The sequence below is a fragment of the Pongo pygmaeus genome, chromosome 9 (genome assembly GCF_028885625.2).
Source record: "Pongo pygmaeus isolate AG05252 chromosome 9, NHGRI_mPonPyg2-v2.0_pri, whole genome shotgun sequence".
Taxonomy (NCBI): Eukaryota; Metazoa; Chordata; class Mammalia; order Primates; family Hominidae; genus Pongo; species Pongo pygmaeus.
In genome coordinates, this window is record NC_072382.2 from 104,207,412 (window position 1) to 104,222,463 (window position 15,052).

Genomic DNA, 15,052 nt, shown 5'->3' on the forward strand with positions numbered 1-15,052 from the left:
GCATTCCATTTTGAGGAAGAATTATTGGTGTGTTGGAGACACAGGTGATGTTTTTGTAAAAGACAATAGTATCAGCAAACTCTTTCCAAGAACATCTACTGTTTGGATAAGTCAGTTCATGTATAGTGATGGGAAATTTTAGTTAACTAATTTATTTATCTTTTTGATTATTTATATATATGCAAGATAGGTAGGCACTATAGCTGTGTGATCTTGGGTAAGTTATTTAACTTTTCTAAACTTTAGTTTCTTCATTTATGAAGTGAGGATATTAATACCTACTATATCAAGTTGTGTGAATTAAATGAGAAAGTGTGCGTAAATGCTTGGCACAATGCCTGGAAAGTGAAAAGTACTGAATAAATGATTATTATTATACAGCATTATATATTATGTATACATATATAACACAATTATATTTTAATATCTTATGTAGTCATTATTATGATCATAAGATATAATTTATCTGCAAAGCACTTCTCAACATCATTCCCTTTTGACTTGAACTCCTTCAAAAGTGCTTAGAACTGTGAAGCAAATGGCTACAGCTTAATGAGTGGTTATAAGAGTACTCTGTTTTTCTTCTCTTTCATACTTTTCTCCTTCCCAAACTTTTAAACATATCCTAAATTTATCTCCTTTACCCCTGCCCAACCACCCACTCCACAATTAAAAGGCATTGTCTTTAAGGACACAGGGCTCACTGTGGATTCCCTCCCTTCCCCTCCCCTTCCTCCCTTCCTCCTTTTCTTTCTCTTTTCTCCGTTACCCTCACAGTTCCTGGAACATTGCTTAGGAGGTTTTTGCCAGCAAAAGTTGAATAAATGTCTGAAAGAAAGTTTACAAATATCCCAGTTATTTATTCACTTAACGAAGGGCCACATGACTGGATCCAATGCTGTTGTAGTAAACATTGACCCAGCCCTGTCCAGGTCACTAGCTGATCCGAGAGACAGTCATACAAAAGTACAATTACAAAACAGGGGTCAAGGGTCATTGTTATGGGATTACTGGGACGTGAGAGAAGACTTCCTGAGCATGAGAGGATGGGCAGCCCTGAAGCAGGCAAAGGAAAAGTGGCACGGCAGGAAGCAGGTCAGATGAGGTGGCCTGGTTTGTGCGATAACATGACAAACCAGTGTTCCTGAAGCCTAAAGGGAAGGTGAGACAAGGCAGAGGAGGCTGGCCGGGCCAGGTCACGGAGTCTCCTGTGCCACACTGAGAGTCCGGACTTGAGCTTGTAGAGGTGAGAGATAAGCGTTGAGCAGTTTTGATCTTTCGTCCATTTTTCACTTTAACTTCTTGACTTTTTCCTGTTTGTATTGACTTCCCTCTATTGCCTCCAGTGTCAAGAATAGAATCTTGGATCTCCCTGAAAATGTGTATTCCTGAGAAATTGGAGTCCACAGGGAACAGAAAGAAGCTATCGGTGTGTTTGCTACTGGGCTTTCCCTGCGGACGTGTGTGTTTCAGTTCAGAGCTTATTTTCACTTTTTAAATGATCTATCATGAACTTTATTTTTCTCTACTCAAGTGAAAAGTTTCTAGATTTTATTCTCATGTTTCATATTCCTTATTGTTGTTTTAAAAGAAAATTTCTGACTCTTAAATATGATTATTCCATTAGTAAAGTGAGAAGGCCGGGTGTGGTGGCTGACGCCTGTAATCCCAGCACTTTGGGAGGCTGAGGTGGTGGATCACCTGAGGTCAGGAGTTCGAGACCAGCCTGACCAACATGATGAAACCCCCATCTCTACTAAATAAAAAAATTAGCCGGGCATGGTGGCGCATGCCTGTAATCCCAGCTACTTGGGAGGCCGAGGCAGAAGAATTGCTTGAACCTGGGAGGCGGAGGTTGCAGTGAACCAAGATTGTGCCATTGCACTCAAGCCTGGGCAACAAGAGCGAAACTCTGTCTCAAAAATAAATAAATAAAGAAAGTGAGAAAAACAATTATTCAAAGGCACTTATTTATTGTAATAAACAATTATATTTATTATAAAACTGGCATCTTCAAGAGCTACTGCAATAACAGCGACAACTTGGACTTTAGCTAAAGTTATATTCATTTACTCAATGAATTCTTTTTTCTTTCTTTCTTCTTGGAGAGTGAATTTAAGGGAAATTTAATCCTAGCTAATGCTTTCGTTTTTCATTTTGTCATTGCTGTTGGCTTTGTTTTCCCTCAGAACTGATTGTCACATATCTATATATTACAGTCTTTGTCTGTAACTTTTTTTCAGTTTTTTTCATTTATTTATTTATTTATTTATTTATTTATTTTTTGAGATGGAGTTTCACTCTTATTGCTTAGGTTGGAGTGCAATGGCACGATGTTCGCTCACTGCAACCTCCACCTCCTAGGTTCAAGTGATTCTCCTGCCTCAGCCTCCCGAGTAGTTGAGATTACAGGCACCCGCCACCACGCCTGGCTAATTTTTATATTTTAGTAGAGATGGGATTTCACCATGTTAGTCAGGCTGGTCTCAAACTCCTGACCTCAGGTGATCCACCCACCTCAGCCTCCCAAAGTACTGGGATTACAGGCGTGAGCCACTGCCCCCAGCCTCTTTTATTTCTTAAAATAGGTGTTCCTGTTTTTTTTTGAGCATTGAATTTTTTAAAAAGCATTCTTGTATGTGTAATTTCAAATTCAGTGTCCCCCTCTGTCACCCCTAAATTTTATTAAAAAGGAATAAGTAAAAAGTAAAATGAGAAAGAAAGGGCACCCTGAGTGATTTCTATTTAATGTGGTTTCATATATTAGTTAAAATATATGATTTTACTTAGGAAGCAAACTCAGCTGTCCTTTCAGATTATTAAGCAATATTAATTTTTTCCCTCCAGAAAGCCCTTCAGATGTTAATCATTGATTTATGATCATGGGATGTAGCTTCTTTGTCTGCAAATAACCAGTTGGCTTTAGAGTCTTTTGGTAGGAAGAGCAGAGGTTAGGATCATCTATAGGCAAATAGGGATGGTCGCCTTGTGGGTTTTCCAAATCCCAAGGTCAAGCTGGCAGTGCTGGGCATGACATAATTGCCGGTGGAGCTAAAATGATCTGAAGCATTTGCATTTGTTGCACCCCCAAGACCATCATCACCAAATCTAGTCAAAGTCATTCTGTACTTCTACAGACTATCCTGAAAAAGTGGCAAGTTGTCTCTTTACAATTTCTTTCTTTCTCCTTTGTGTTCATCTTACCCAGATTTCATCTGAATGAAGTGGCGGTGGCAGTGGTGAGCTACACCTCCTAAGGGCTGACTTTTACTAGGGTATTTAGTATCTTCTGACCCTTTTGATCCCTTGAATGGTGAGGCCACGCTTTGGTTTATAATGCAAAATAGTCCGACAGTCAGGCTGGTGGCCCTTATGGAGTTTACACTCCAACTTCTGGGCTCAGAGCCTTGTTCTTTCTCTTATTTGGCGTTATCAGATATTGTAGTATTTTTGGCTCCTTAAGGCTAGCTTGATACAGTGTCATATTTTGATATGAAAGATAATAGGATATGATAGTACCACAAAGGACAATGCTTAAGATTTGCAATGGATGTATTTTTCCTTGTCTTCAATAATAATTTTTCATTAGGTAGCGTTTTCACATACCTCCATTTTAATATTTATCTCTTTTATTTGGGCTATTTATTATATGTCTGTCTTTCAAACTAGATTATGAGTTTTCTAAAGGCAGAAAGCATATTTCACTCACCTTTGATTTCCCATTCCCATAAGATCTAATATGAATTACAGAGAGCAGTTCAGCAAATACTTGTTGTATCAATGGAATTACAGCAGTAACACATATATTGACCTGGAACCAGAATCATGTTCTGAATGCAGAAGTATATACTTTCTTTTTCTTTCTTCAGAATGCAGGATCTTTTTGAAAATGTTAATTTGCAGTTTGAAGCTGTTTAGGTTAAAAAAAAAGTACAAGAAGCAGCAGCAAAAGAGACCAAGTAGGCACTTTTGGATACTATAATTACATATAAGACTTGTTTTTATTATAGTTCTTCAGGCTTAATCATGCTTTTGATTCCATGAAATGTCATAGAACCACAAGACGGAGAAGGTCTCAAAAGACCTCTTAGTCTCTATCTCTAAAGAGACATGAGTTTAAACTTCTGTAAGCATTTGCTTACCCTATAGTTTTCTTTTAAAATATCCAAGAAACAAAGGACACATCAAGGTCCAAACAATTTTTAAATAAATACTTTTTTTTAATGCCTTTTTCACTTATGGTTTAACCATCAGATATGCCTTTTTATTTCAGTTCCTTCTTTTCTTGCCAATTATGGGAGATATTTTTTCTCTGATCTCTTTCTTTTTTTCTGAAAAAATTTTTATTGTGTATATTTGAGGTTTACAACATGGTATTACGTGCTACGTATAGAGAGTACAATACTTACGGCCGGGCACGGTGGCTCACGCCTGTAATCCCAGCACATTGGGAGGCAGAGGCGGGCGGATCATGAGGTCAGGAGATCGAGACCATCCTGGCTAACACGGTGAAACCTCGTCTCTACTAAAAAAAAAATACAAAAAAATTAGCCGGGCGTGGTGGCGGGCGCCTGTAGTCCCAGCTACTCGGGAGGCTGAGGCAGGAGAATCACTTGAACCCGGGAGGCAGAGTGAGCCGAGATAGCACCACTGCAGTCCGGCCTGGGCGAAAAAGCGAGACTCTGTCTCAAAAAAAAAAAAAAAAAATACTTACTATAGTAAAGTAGATTAACACATCTATCATTTAACAGTTACTTTTTTGTGTGACAAGAACAGCTGAAATCTACTTATTTAACCAAAATCCCCAATACAATACAATTTCATTTTATTTCTTATTTCTTATAATTATAATAATAATTATATTTGAAATGGAGTCTTGCTCTTGTCACCCAGGCTGGAGTGCAATGGCGCCATCTTGGCTCACTGCAACCTCTGCCTCCCGGGTTCAAGAGATTCTCCTGCCTCAGCCTCTCGAGTAGCTGGGATTACAGGTGCCTGCCACCACACCCAGCTAGTTTTTTGTATTTTTAGTAGAGACGGGGTTTTAGCATGTTGACCAGGCTGGTCTCAAACTCCTGACCTCAGGTGATCCACCTGCCTCGGTCTCCCAAAGTGCTGGGATTACAGGCGTGAGCCACTGCACCTGGCCACAATTTTATTAACTGTAGTTCTCATATTGTACCTTAGATCTCTAGAACTGTTTATCCTACATATTTACTATTTTTTATCCTTTTACCTACATCTCCTGATTTCCTACCTTGCTACTCTCATGGGAACTACTGTTTCATTCTCTATCTCTGTGTATTTGAGCTTTTTTTTTTTTAAAATTCCACATATAAGTGAGATCATGCAATATTTTTCTTTCTATGTCTGGCTTATTTCACTTAGCATAACATCCTCCTTTCTTCCTGGTCAGTCCATGTTGTGGCAAGTGGCAGGATCTCCGTTTTAAAGCCTAAATAATATTCTACTGTACACACACACACACACACACACACACACACACCACCACCACCACCACATTTTCTTTATCCACTCATCCATCTATGGGCATTTAGGTTGTTTCCATATCTTAGCCATTGTTAATAATGCATCAGTGAACCTGGGAGTGCAGATATCTTTATGAAGTTGTGATTTTTGTCTCCTTTGGGGATATACCCAAAAGAGGAATTTCTGGGTCTTATGGTACCCTATTTTTGATTATTTTTGGAATCTCCATACTGTTTTCCATAATGGCTGTACCAATCTACATTTCTAACACCTTTGTGCAATGGTTCCCTTCACTGCATACCCTTGTCAACATTTGTTATTTCTTGACTTTTTGATAATAGTTATCCAAACAGGTGTGAGGTGATAGCTCATTGTGGTTTTAATTTGCATTTCCCTGATAGTTAGTGGTGTTGAGAACATTTTCATATACCTGTTGGCCGTTTTTATCTCTTTTTTTTTTTTTGGAGAAGTATCTGTTCAGGTCCTTTGCCCATTTTAAAAATCAGATTATTTGCTTTTCTGCTATTAAGTTGTAAGAGTTCTTTATAAATTTTGGATATTAAGCCCTCCTCAGATATTTGGTTTGCAATTATTTTTTCCCAGCTCATAGTTGCCTTTTCATTTTGTTTTCTTTGCTTGTATACACTTTTTAGTTTGATGTTTATTTATTTTGTTTTTGTAGTAAAAGCTTTTGGTGTGTTATCCAAAAAAATCATCAACAAGACCAATGTTAAGGAGGTTTTCTTCTATGTTCTCTTCTAGGAATTTTATAATTTCAGGTCTTACATTTTAGGTCGCATATCCATTTGGAGTTGCTTTTTGTATACGGTGTAAGTTAAGGGTCTAATTTTATTCTTTCGCATGTGTAAATCCAGTTTTCCTATTGAAGAAACTATCTGTTCCTCATTCTGTCTTCTTGGTGTCCTCATCAAAACTTAGTTGACCGTATCTATTTAGATTTATTTCTGGGCTCTCTATCCTGCTCCACTGGCCTATGTTTCTGCTTCTATGCCAGCACTATACTTTTTCCCTTCCTTTTTTTTTTTTTTTTTGTTGTTGTTGTTGTTGTTGTTGAGACAGAGTCTCACTCTGTCACCCAGGCTGGAGTGCAGTGGCACGAACATGACTCACTGCAGCCTCTACCTCCCAGGCTTAAGTGATCCTCCCACCTCAGCCTCCCGAGTAGCTGGGACCACAGGCACGTGCCACCACGCCCGGTTAATTTTTGTATTTCTTGTAGAGACGAGGTTTTGCTGTGTTGCCCAGGCCAGTCTCAAACTCCTGAGCTCAAGTAATCCTCCCGCCTCAGCCTCTCAAAGTACTGAGATTACAAGTGTGACCTATCACACCCAGCACTTTTTTGCTTACTATTGCTTTGCTATATAATTTCAAACCAGGAAGTATGATACCTCCAACTTTGCTTTTCTTTCGTAGTACTGCTTTGGCTATTTGGATTTTTTTGTATGTGGTTCCGTACAAATTTTAGGATTGTTTTTTCTATTTCTGTGAAAAAAGCCATTGGAATTTTGATAGGGATTGCGTTAAATCTGGGTATTGCTTTGGGTAGTATGGACATTAACAATCCGGTTTCTTTTCCGCTTGCATAAATCTTTTGGCTTTTCTTCTTCTCTTTTCAAAGAGAACTTTAAACTCCTCACCTTTCTACTATGCAGAACAATTTAACAGACAACACTTGTTTCTTGAGCATGCACCAGCAGGATATGGGGTGAGTTTTACCCTTGACCAGTAGTTATTAATCAAGACATCTATTCCAGGACAAATACGATGCTTTCCCTAACAGGGATTTGGGTGAATGAGATTTTTCTTCATCTCATTACGTTTTCACATATACTTCTAAATAAATGATTCCCTTCCTTTGTTCTTTCAACATAGTGCTTAATTTCCAGAAATACAACTTTGTTTCCTCTCTTTTTGGTTCTCTGCTCAGGTCAACACCCATCATCTAGTTTTAGACCCACAGCTGATTACATGGTTCTAAAATAAACCAGACTGTTCCAGATTGTAGCATTTATAGGTTGTTGAAAGTGCTGGTGACTCAGTTCCTGGAGTTTCCCAAACACTACCACTGGCAACACAAGCTATGTTTTGCCATCATCTTCATTATTATTGTCATCATCATCCTCATTATCTTTCACTTTCCATCGGATTTCTAGGTTTCCCACTCTGCTTATTTTGTTCTACTAGTGAGCTGTTCTTTTTTTTGGTACTCTTTAAAAGAATTCTAAGGGTTAAAATAGTGTATGTAATAGTTGCCTGATGGATTCACTTTGGCCTATTCAAGGCATATTGATCATATGAAGGCTGATCATTTGGTTATGGACTTCTTGTCCTGCTGTCTTAAGAAAGACTTTTGAAAAACGTGTTGATAGAAGCACCATGCAGCATGCTAAGGGAGCCATGCTATGGTCTGAATGTGCCCTCCCCAAATTCATGTGTTGAAACTTAATTGCCAGTGTGATAGTATTAAGAGGTGGGGGTCTAAGTCATGAGGGCAGAGAGCCTTTGGGATTAGCATGTTTAAAAGAGGTGTGAAGGAACTGGTCACATTTTCTGCCATATGAGGATGCAATAAGAGGTGCCATCTTGGAGATAGAGAGCAGTTCTCACCAGACACTAAATCTGCTGGTGCCTTCATCTTGGACTTTCCAGCCTCCAGAACTGTCAGAACATAGATTTGGCATGGCCACTTTCCCCTTCCAACTCATCCATCAGGGGAGTAGGTAACAATGTGTTATGGCTGTGGAGCTTTCTCCCTACAAAGGAAACACCAGGAATGACGAAGCAATCATTTCCCCCACCAGTCCTTTGCTTCTTTTTTTTTTTCTGTTTTTTAAAATTATTTTTTCAATTGTTTTCAACTTTTATTTTAGGTTCAGGGGTTACATGTGCAGGTTGTTATATGGGTAAATTGCATGTTGCAGGGATTTGGTGTACAAATAATTTTCTCACCCAGGTAATCAACATAGTACCCAATAGATAGTTTTTAAATCCTCACCCTTCTGTCACCTTCTACCCTCAAGAAGGCCCTGGTGTCAATTGTTCCGTTGTTTGTGTCCATGTGTACTGAATGTTTACCTTCCACTTACTTTATTTATTTATTTTTATTTTATTTTATTATTATTATACTTTAAGTTTTAGGGTACATGTGCACAACATGCAGGTTTGTTACATATGTATACATGTGCCATGTTGGTGTGCTGCACCCATTAACTCGTCATTTAGCATTAGGCATATCTCCTAATGCTATCCCTCCCCACTCCCCCCACCCCACAACAGTCCCCGGTGTGTGATGTTCCCCTTCCTGTGTCCATGTGTTCTCATTGTTCAATTCCCACCTATGAGTGAGAGCATGCGGTGTTTGGTTTTTGTTCTTGCGATAGTTTGCTGAGAATGATGGTTTCTAGTTTCATCCATGTCCCTACAAAGGACATGAACTCATCCTTTTTTATGGCTGCATAGTATTCCATGGTGTGTATGTGCCACATTTTCTTAATCCAGTCTATCATTGATGGACATTTGGGTTGGTTCCAAGTCTTTGCTATTGTGAATAGTGCCACAATAAACATATGGATGCATGTGTCTTTATAGCAGCATGATTTATAATCCTTTGGGTATATAGCCAGTAATGGGATGGCTGGGCCAAGTGGTATTTCTAGTTCTAGATCCCTGAGGAATCGCCACACTGACTTCCACAATGGTTGAACTAGTTTACAGTCCCACCAACAGTGTAAAAGTGTTCCTATTTCTTCACATCCTCTCCAGCACCTGTTGTTTCCTGACTTTTTAATGATTGCCATTCTAACTGGTGTGAGATGGTATCTCATTGTGGTTTTGATTTGCATTTCTCTGATGGCCAGTGATGATGAGCACACATTTTTTCATGTGTGTTTTGGCTGCATAAATGTCTTCTTTTGAGAAGTGTCTGTTCATATCCTTTGCCCACTTTTTGATGAGGTTGTTTGTTATTTTCTTGTAAATTTGTTTGAGTTCACTGCAGATTTGGGATATTAGCCCTTTGTCAGATGAGTAGGTTGCATAAATTTTCTCCCATTGTGTAGGTTGCCTGTTCACTCTGATGGTAGTTTCTTTTGCTGTGCAGAAACTCTTTAGTTTAATTAGATCCCATTTGTCAATTTTGGCTTTTGTTGCCATTGCTTTTGGTGTTTTAGACATGAAGTCGTTGCCCATACCTATGTCCTAAATGGTATTGCCTAGGTTTTCTTCTAGGGTTTTTATGGTTTTAGGTCTAATATGTAAGTCTTTAATCCATCTTGAATTAATTTTTGTGTAAGGTGTAAGGAAGGGATCCAGTTTCAGCTTTCTACATATGGCTAGCCAGTTTTCCCAGCACCATTTATTAAATAGGGAATCATTTCCCCATTGCTTGCTTTTGTCAGGCTTGTAAAAGATCTGATAGTTGTAGATATGCAGCATTATTTCTGAGGGCTCTGTTCTGTTCCATTGGTCTATATCTCTGTTTTGGTACCAGTACCATGCTGTCTTCGTTACTGTAGCATTGTAGTATAGTTTGAAGTCAGGTAGCATGATGCCTCCAGCTTTGTTCTTTTGGCTTAGGATTGACTTGGCAATGCGGGCTCTTTTTTGGCTCCATATGAACTTTAAAGTAGTTTTTTACCTTCCACTTATAAGTGAGAATATGCAGTATTTGCTTTTCTGTTCCTGCTTTAATTCACTTAAGATAATGGCTTCCAGCTGCATCCATGGTGCTGCACAGGACACGATCTCATTCTTTTTTTATGGCTGTGCAGTATTCTATTGTGTATATGTACCACACTTTCTAAGTCCAGGTTGATTCCATGTCTTTGCTATTGTGAATAGTGCTGCAATGGACGTACATGTGCCTGTGTCTTTATGGTAAAACAACTGATATTCCAGTAATGGGATTGTAAGATCGAATGGTAGCTCTGTTTTAAGTTCTTTGAGAAATCTCCAAACTGCTTTCCTGTGGCTGAACTAATTTACATTCCCACCAGCAGTGTATAAGCTTTCCCTTTTCTCCATGGCCTGATCAGCATCTGTTATGTTTTGACTTTTTAATAATAGCCATTCTGACTGGTGTGAGGTGGTATCTCATTGTGGTTTTGATTTGCATTTCTCCAATGATTACTGATGTTAAGCATTTTTTCTTATACTTGTTGGCAGCATGTATGTATTTTGAGATGTGTCCTTTGCCCATTTTTAATGGACTTATTTGTTTTTTGCTTGTTAATTCTGGATATTAGACCTTTAGTTCCTTATAGATTCTGGATGTTAGACCTTTGTCAGATATGTAGTGTGCGAATATTTTTTCCCATTTTGTAGGTTGCTTGTTTACTCTGTGATAGTCTCTTTTGCTATGCAGAAACTCTTTAGTTTAATTAGGTCCCACTTGTCAATTTCTGTTTTTGTTGCAATTGTTTTTGGAGTCTTCATCATAAAATCTTTGCCAGGACCAATGGCCAGAATGGTATTTCCTAGGTTTCTTTTAGGATTTTAATAGTTTTAGATTTTACATTTATGCCTTTGATCCATCTTGAGTTGATTTTTGTATATAGTGAGAGGAAGTGGTCCAGTTTCAATCTTCTGCATATGACTAGCCAGTTATCCCAGCAGCATTTATTGAATAGGGAGTCCTTTCCCCTTTGCTTGTTATTCTTGGCTTTGTCAAAGATCAGATGGTTGTAGGTGTGCAGATTTATTTCTAGGTTCTCTAACCTGATCCATTGGTCTAGGTGTCTTTTTTTTTTTTTTTTTTTTTTTTTTTTTTTTTTTTTTTACAAGTACCATGCTATTTTATTTACTGTAGCCTTGTAGCATAGTTTAAATTCATGTAGTGTGATGTCTCTAGCTTTGTTCTTTTTGCTTAGGATTCTCTAGCTATTCAGGATCTTTTTTGGTTCAAAATTATTTTTAGAATAGTTTTTTCTAATTCTGTGAAGAAGAATGTCTTTGGTAGTTTGATAGGAATAGCATTAAATCTGTAAATTGCTTTGGGTAGTATGGCCATTTTAACAACATTGATTCTTCTTATCCATGAGCATGGAATGTTTTTCCATTGGTTTGTGTCAACTCTGCTTTCTTTCAGCAGTGTTTTAAAATTCTTATTGTAGAGATCTTTCACCTCCCTGGTTAGCTGTATTCCTAGGTTCTTTATTCTTTTTGTGGCTATTGTGAATGGGATTGCATTCTTGATTTGGCTCTCAGCTTGGATGTTATTGGTGTATAGAAATACTACTGATTTTAGTATATCGGTCTTTTATCCTGAAACTTTGCCTAAGTTATTTATCTGATCTAAGAGACTTGGGCAGAGATTAGGGGATTCTCTAGGTAAAGAATCATATCATTAGTAAAGAGAGACAGTCTGACTTCCCGTCTTTCTATTTGGATGCCTTTTATTTCTTCCCCTTGCCTAATTGCTGTGGCTAGGACTTTTAGATCTCAAGTTTTGGTCAATCAATTCAGTGATTGGGACATTAACCCTGTGGTTAACCAACAGTGGGCTATCTATCCCCCTCATGGGAGGAGATCAGCAGGCTTTCACAAGGCCCTTGCCTCAGTCACAACCTCTGATCTTCTGGCTTTGATCCTGGGACTATCGAGAGGCAATGTGAATTTTCACCTCTACAAGGTTCTGAAATAAGTCAGAAATGTATGTTAATTAAACCAATTTTAAGCACCTTCTACATCCAAATCTAAGAAAATCTATTACTTATTCTATTTCCCATCCTAAATTATCCGCTATACTCCCAATTGTGGCTTATCTGAAAATGGTTTCCCAAGAGAAGAAACCCTCCAGTGGATATTCCACCCTTGGTTTAGGCTTGGTGTGACTTATTATTACGGTGCACCAACAATTCTGAATAACGTCAACGATTGAAAACACTCTTCACTATGGAGAGGACACTTCTTACTGCTTTGCTCTTTGTTTAGTTAGTCACTGTTGTCAGAAGTTCTACAGTGAGATCAAGTGATATCATAAAATGCTCCAAAATGAAGTGCATGGAGACCCTGTAGTAATAAAAGGCCTGGCAAGATAGAGATATTCCACATTTGGGTATAAGCCTCCTCCCATCATCAAATTCCCAGAGAGGAATTAAGGCCTGAAGATTAAATCCCCTTGCAAGCTAAAGTTAAAAGACATGAAAGCTTCAGGGAATCGAATCCCCTCAGTAATTTAAATTCTCCTACTCTTGTGAGTTAAAAATCTAAAGACATGAAAGTGCCCTCCTCAGTTTCTTTTTCTGCTCAGTCTCATTGAGAGGGTGGGGTGGGCTCTTGTGGCACCTATAGCTTGGGATTCCTCTCCCTGGGAGGAGTATGGGTCCTTCATGGACTCCAGAATTGTTCTGAAGCAACAATTTTGGTGTTTCATCTTAATATGCTGCACACATTTGTCAGTACTGGCCATATTCACCAAATTTAAAAAAAATCAGTTCTCAGGCTCTAGAGCAGTTATCCCAGGGACAGTTATTTCCCTAGAACCCGGTATTTTATGTTAGCAAATACTCTGTTTCCTGAGTGAAAAGTAGAAAAAGAAAGTCTTGTTTTAATGTCTCTAAGACACAAGAAGGTCAATGTCAAGCTTCTAGAATCCTCTTAACAATGCATGCTGTGAGCCAAAGCTGAGTAGGGAGAAATCTCCAGGAGAAACTAATATGACCTTGCATATCTACCATACCTTAAAGGAATATCCACCTGTACATCCATTCTCCTTTCCAACAGAATATCATTTAAGGCCAGGTGCGGTAGCTTACACGTGTAATGCTAGCACTTTGGGAGGCCGAGAGGGTGGATCATGAAGTCAAGAGATCAAGACCATCATGGCCAACATGGTGAAACCTCGTCTCTACTAAAAAAAACAAAAATAAGCTGGACAGGGGTCACACATGGGTCACACACGAGTCACTCACGGGTCAGTAATGATTCAGTCATGGGTCACACACCGGTCACACACGTGTCAGTCACATGTTGGTCATGTGTCAGTTACATCCCCCCACACGTCAGCTGTGTCAGCACATACTTGCCATGTGTCAGAAATGTGTCAGCCACGTGTCAGTCACATGTCACACACGTGTCAGCCACATGTCAGCCACATGTCACACGTGTCAGCCACATGTCAGCCACATGTCACACATGTCAGCCACATGTCAGTCACGTGTCACACACGTGTCACACGTGTCAGTCACATGTCACACACATGTCTTTTAAGTGTCACATGCCACACATGCCAGTCATGTGCCAGTCATGTGTCACCCATGTCAGACATGTGTCAGTCACTTGTCACACATGTCATTCACCTGTCACACAAGTGTCATACACCTGTCAGTCTGTGCCACATGTGTCAGTCACATGCCACACATGTCAGTCATGTGCCAGTCACCTGTCATTCATGTGTCAGTCATGTGTCACACATGTCACTCATGTATAACGCATCATACACCTGTCAGTCACGTGCCACACACGTGTCACAGACGTGTCAGTCATGCATCACAGACGTGTCAGTCATGTGTCACGCACCTGTCAGGTTGTTTAGGTTAAAGAAAATTGCATTCTGGGGAAGGTTTCTTCCTCATAAGAAATTAACCAAATGGGGTACCACTGAATGAGGATGATCTTGAGTACATATACAAGACTTACTAGTTCAACCTTAGACCTTGTTGCAGTTTTCCCCTTGGGAATGTAGAATGGAAGTTGAAACAGCCAATCTAGTACATCTTATGTTGGCTGGACACGAATAATATAAAGCTATTATGGATATATGAAGCTAGTGTGATATAAATGATGATAAATGATATAAAGCTAGCATGGATATATATGACTCTCCCTAGTGCTCTGTAGTGCACATGAGTTTACCTTCGTTTCAGCTTAAAAAAACAAATGTTGTGCTATAACTAATGTCTCAAAGGCTTATAGGAAGAAACACTTGTGTTTCCCTACAACTGGACCCTTGCCTCAGGGGTTCTTATTGACCCAGGCTTCCTAACATATTCCAAGGCATCTGCAGAGGTCCTGCTGCCCACACAGGTATGTTACATGTAGTTAAAGTTTGAACTGCTTTTGCCTATACTGTGAAGTTGCCTGTGCCTACTATGGGCCTGTAAGTTTGCTGAGGACAGAGCAGTCAGTTTGCTTGCCAGCCTCTGGGTGAACTTCCTCCAGTTGCAGTTTTCTTGCCCCCACTAAATATTCTTCCTGGAGATTTTGCTGAGACCTGAGGGCTCCAGTGTCTTTGCTGAGGCCCAGTGGCTTTCAACTGACATTTCTCTGAAACCTCCCCATCGGTCAGGTTCTGCCTCTGGACTTGGCCTCCTTAAACTATAATCATCCACAAAAGTCACAATACTCTGTAGCCTAGACTTAAAAGTCTTTTGTTCAGGTTGTAGCAGTTAAAAGCCAACTACCCAGCTACAAAAACCTCTACGCAGGGAGCAAGCTCCCAAAAGAAAGGAACTTCTCCTTCCAAATTCACCAATTAGTGAGAAAATGGGCAGATCAGAAGTATTAAAGGTATAGGAACTCCTCCCCGTAGAAGGAAATAGCA

The 15,052-nt window shown here is 39.3% G+C and overlaps 1 long non-coding RNA gene across 1 annotated transcript in view; it reads left to right on the plus strand.

Moving 5' to 3' along the window:
* The first annotated feature begins 1,034 nt into the window (after positions 1-1,034).
* The window catches only part of LOC129007790 (uncharacterized), a 47,675-nt gene continuing 33,657 nt past the window's right edge, over positions 1,035-15,052 (plus strand). The window contains exon 1 of the long non-coding RNA XR_008492393.1: positions 1,035-1,246. This is a non-coding gene — a long non-coding RNA (uncharacterized LOC129007790). The remainder of the gene's footprint in view (positions 1,247-15,052) is intronic.